Source organism: Malaya genurostris, chromosome 1, assembly GCF_030247185.1.
Source record: "Malaya genurostris strain Urasoe2022 chromosome 1, Malgen_1.1, whole genome shotgun sequence".
Classification (NCBI taxonomy): Eukaryota; Metazoa; Arthropoda; class Insecta; order Diptera; family Culicidae; genus Malaya; species Malaya genurostris.
This window is the reverse complement of record NC_080570.1, coordinates 135183111-135188628: the sequence shown is the minus strand read 5'-3', so window position 1 is coordinate 135188628 and position 5518 is coordinate 135183111. Positions and strand designations below refer to the sequence as shown.

The 5518-nt window shown below is 34.8% G+C and overlaps 1 protein-coding gene across 1 annotated transcript in view; it reads left to right on the top strand.

Moving 5' to 3' along the window:
* The window catches only part of LOC131425840 (chaoptin), a 176400-nt gene that overhangs the window by 97310 nt on the left and 73572 nt on the right, over positions 1-5518 (top strand). The window lies entirely within an intron of this gene.

Below are 5518 nucleotides of genomic sequence, written 5' to 3'. Positions count from 1 at the left end.
CGGGTCCTACTTTCGGTTCCAGATCTTTAGGGTGAAGTGTGTTTAATAATTTAGTGCGACGATGCAAAATAAAGAAACTGTTTTATTAACTTGACATAACTTTTTACAAATTGAAAAGGATATGTTAGTTCTTACCTATCGCTCGTATCTGTACTGTATTTTAAAGTATTGTACTGTATTTTCGAACCAAATACTGCGTACTGTTTTTCACCCTCAAATGTACTGTATTTTAGTTTGTACTGTACTTTTACACTTTTTTTTTTACTTTTATACTGTATTTTTCACACTAAAAATTTAAACAGAATTTTAAATTTATAACGCATCGAATTTCGATTTGTGGTAGTACAAAACGTCAAAAGAGACAGTGACAACACGTAGTGCATGTGAATGTAATTACATGCAAACATCATTTTTTTCATTAATCATACTTGTTCAGAGTGCGTCCCGGGTTGGCGGTTCAATGCATAGGACGCTGGTCTTACAAGCCAGTTGTCGTGTGTTCGAGCCCGATCTGGAAGGATTCTTAGTGTCAGTAGGATCCATAGTACTAGCCATGCAATGATTCTCCACTCTAAAAATCGGCTGCGAAGTCTGTTGAAACAGAAAGGCCAATTTCCACAAAAGGAAAGTAATGCCAATTGCCAAGACTTTGACTTTGCTCAGAACGCGTCACCACAATTTAGCGCAATTTTGATGAATGAAAAGAAAATGTCTCAACAAAGAAGAATCATCCGTTCTCAAAATATGCTTGATGAAAAATTTGTGAATTATTTTAGTTTTTGTCGAACTTAAAAAGGCGGGAGAGTAATGTCAGAGACATAACTGGATGTCGTGAATACGAAAACAACTGAAGGAACATGCTTAACACTTCCGAATATCAATTAGTTGATCAATTGTATGAATTATGCAAGCATTCGCCTTTTTCACATTTTTCGCAAAAAAAAAAGAAAGCTTCACTTGATCTCGATTACTGTGAATTTCACACAGCGAAAAGTGCACAAATCTAATCAAACTGTTCTAGATTTGCACTAAACTGAGGATATTTACCTTTGATTTGCGAAGAAGAAATCCTAATAGTTCTTTAGAAAACTTTAAGAGCCATTAGAACGGCTGATTTTCTCTACCGTTGTCCTCTTTTTGTTGTTTTTTCACCAATGCAAACGACTGGCAGCTGTGACGTAATCGCTCTTGTCGGAAGCGAAACTAGCTTTGCAAACGACACTCAATGCATCTGCTCGCAGTGGCGATAGAATCCAAACTGATCCAATTTTTGTTAAGAGGTTTCTTTTTATGTGATTTCGTTTGTAGCTTTTTCACTAATGGGCGGTCCTAGCGGCTATAAAAATAGCAGCATATAGAATTTTATTTTCGATTATTTCATTTCGGATTTGCATTTCATTGAAAGAAACTATCAGGAAAGCTGTACGGGATTCATTCCTGCCTTTCAGAAGGACCAAATTGTGGAGCTCACTACGATATTAAGCACTGTTCGGAACATTTTGCTCGAACGATTTGTTGTACAGCAGCAGATATTTTGTTCTCTTCCTCAGAACGCGTTCTGATTGGCTGGTGGTTCTGTACTATTGAAATACTTTAATGCTGTTGATATACGCGTTTAAGTTGAAAAATTTCGATTCTATTGGTAGTTCGATTATATAAATCCTTTCACAGATCACTGAGCTATGAGCTTTAAAAATACGAGAAAGGCAAACGCGCCTTATGAATTATCCTCTTTGATACTCGTTTATACCAAACATTTCAGGAAAATGTAATTTTGAATTATTTGAGATTATGTCACAAAACTGAAAATTTTTGTCATAAAATTGTGGTCATATTGCCGATGGCATGTAGCAAAAATTATGTTGATTCGTTAGATACAACAAGAGATATTCACGATCAAAAACTTATCACTCTCTCAGAGGGTAAATTTTGAAAAGGTGACCCATAGTAAAGTAAGTCGTATTCACGACAAAACAGAGATAATAAAAGTCATTTTTTATTGACTGAAAAATAGACGAAAATGACGAAAAATTAATGTCACTCTCAGCTTCGCTTGCAAACTATGAGAACGAAATCCATGTCCAGCCAATGACATAAGCGGGACAGTAGTTTCAAAATTGTGTTTTTTTTTTTCATTTGCCCTTTCAGTCATTTGCAGCTTTCAGTGAAAATCCCATAGTATGCAGTGTCGATATTCAACCAAAGCTGTGAGAATTGAAAACGACAGAAAAAGGTTTCATAATAAGTTTTAACTGTTGATGCTCGAATTTGTAGAATTTACGAATTTACATCCCAGAACTTCTTTGGGAACCAAAACCAAAGAAGTTCTGGGATGTAATTACTTCGATTTGCCATATTTTAGTCACTTTTTATAGCCAAGCGTCATATATTTTCAATACATCGATGAAAGAATGAGAATTGAAATTCTGCTGTTGCTACCTGAAGACGTTAGTTTGGTTTCGTCTTGTCACAGAGGAAGAGTGACGTTGGCAATTATGCTCTCTCATTTTTTCGATGAGAAACGAAAATGCTTCGTCTTTCTTCGTTTGTTCTGGTGTCGGTCATTTACGAATGAGACAGTAAAACAATGAAAATGAGACTGTTGAAATGGTTTCTTTCATTGAGAATGCGTGACAATTTTAAGCTCTGCTTAAAAATGCCCTAAAAAGGAAATAAAAAAATTGAGATTATGAAAACAAATCATTTGATAATTATTTGCTTTTAACGATTTGTTTTGTTAAAGCGTAGAGCCGTACTTAGCTAGTTTTACATTTGATCAGTATCTAACGAGGAAAACAGATTTAAAAAAATGATATGCGAATACAACTGTGTGAAGAAAACCGCAAAAAAAACGCTACCGCAGAGACGGGACTCGAACCCGTAGCCAGCTCCTATCCGGGAAAATCGTTTCGCCAATTAAGCTACCCTACATGTGAAACACACGAAAATACTACATGACTACAATGACTACAATTGAACGCCGTGGCGCCCGAGCACATCTGAACATGCTCGGTTCTTTTGTTTAATTAGATAGACTGTTTCTTTGTGTGTTTCACATGTATGATAGTTTAATTGGCGAAACGATTTACCCGGATAGTAGCAAACTACGTGTTCGAGTCCTGCCTTTGCGGTGACTTTTTCGTGATTTTAATTACATAGTTGTATTCTCATGAAATTTATTCAAACTGTTTTCCTTGTAAGATGCTGATCAAATTTATTTGCTTTTGTTTTTTATTCACTATTTTTAGAAAAATGCGTACTGTAAAATGTACTGTTTTTTTTTTTTCAAAGTAGATGTACTGTGTTTTCTTGGTTGTTTCTTGTAAAAAAATATGCGAGCGTTATTCATAAATTTCTTACTAATTTTGATTGTTAATAACTTTTTTAAATGACATTGAATATTTTTGGTTGTAGTTCCAACCATAGAGAGACATCTAATGAGTAAAATGTCGTTTAGTTCATGTTGATGCGTGCAATAGTTTTGGAATGTGAGTGACACCCAGTTGATAAAACATGGTTTCGAGAAAAAGCCCAACTAAGTTTTTATTCGTGACTCATCGTGCCTAGGAGCGCGTTTCCCCCCTTTTTTCTACCAACTTCACGGTCGCGTGTACCCTCTGAACTAATTCTATATCATTTCTAAGAGTGATTTCTAGCAATTTACGTAATTATTTTTTTGAAAATTGTTGCAACCTAGGTTTCAATTTTAGATCAAAACTGTATACAAATTGAAAACTTTCTTTTTCTAATTTAAGATTCAAACAGAAGTTTTTTAAAGAATCCATTAGTAGTATTCATGAAAATGTGCGTGATATAAGAAAGGAATTATTACGCTACTAGGTGCATTAAAACAGGTTTAACGGATTTTAATTTTTTTCAACAATATTCATTCAAATTGTAAATCGTCAATATATCCGAAAATAGCTTTCTTACAACTGTTGCATACTGAACTCAGCAGCTTTAAAATAGAATAACGAAATATAATTTATTAACACGTGCTGAAGAGGTCACGATTTTCTGCGTCTATTGTAGACAAGAATTTCATTAGTTTGTTCCACTTTAAAGGCTATCCGCATCCATAACCGGAGCAGAGAAAAAGTAGACGCCGGAGAGCTCGGATCTGTCGGATCGGCCTAATGCGGATAGCCTTTTACAATGTGTACTTATAAGCGACGCTCAGTTTTTAACAGAAGAAAAATTGCTACTATGATGATTTTCAGAGTTTTGATTTTCTCAAAACTGGTTACCGAGATTACTGTTAATTAGAATCTCTGATTTACTAATGTCAGTGGGACGGTTGTTTGCTTTTTAACACGGTATTTTCGCTGTCCGGTATAATATTTGACAAGATTTTTCGATAAACTTAAAAAGAATTATTCGGTAAATTCAATTCATTCTACCGAAACAGGGGTGATTCCCGCGGACCCACCAATACCATCTGGAAGACTCAAGCAACACTCAATTCATCGACCACTGCCGATCGCCAGCTGAAAGCTGGATTGACGAGAACCCGAGATGACATAGTCTAATGATACTATTCTAGTTTTAAGTCAGTCGTTAATTAAGATTAGAAAATACCCTTGGCATCTTGGAGCTTAAGCAGTGTGCCTAAAATTATATTACATTATTGAATAAACAAAAATTCTGCTGAAACCGGTAATCAGGCAGCTACAAGAGAAATGTTAGCATTTTAGTGTAATTTTCAATAAGCACTCTTTAGTAGGGTAATGGTTCCCTATTTCATCTGAACCCCCTTTTCCATATCATCCCTTCATCTCATAACTATGAACATTAATCATGTCTTTCAACGTACTTGTACCGAACCGTGAAATGTTTTAAAATATTTATTCAAGTTTTTGTCACACTTTCCATTAATAAAATGGTTTTAAACCCTTCAGAGATCGTTTTTTACGTTAAAACATAAATTCATTTTACAATTTAGGCTGTGAACCATTTCGCGGTTAATTTCAACTTTTGGTTGAAATCTGACACTTGAGTGGTTATTTCGTGTCGGAGTAGTTAAGTGTAACTAAAACTGCGGCCCATTGCAAAATTTGTCGAACGGAAAGTTATTTGAGTTTATTTTCCACTGGAAATAATTTCAACTAAAGAATTAGTATTAGAATTTGCATTGCCAGATTTTTATCAGTGTCGGAAAATAACCATCGATCTGTCAAAAATAACCATACTCTCGAGCAGGGTTATTTTTGACAACACCAAACTAACCGCTCGAGTGTCAGATTTTAACCGAAAGTTAAAATTAACCGCGAAATGGTTCACTGTCTTAGGAAACATTATCGTCTTAAGTTTTACAGTTCACCATGTTTCTTAATATTTACTAATTGATTCGTCTCAAAACATGATTGCACCACTATTCAATGTTGGATGAGTTCATAATTAGTAATGCTATTAGCATATAATGTAAAAATTGATGAGGTAATCAGTCTTTACATTGGTACTTACAGATCCTTATGATTGTTAGACTACAACATTACCAACGAAGCAAAGTCTGTCTATA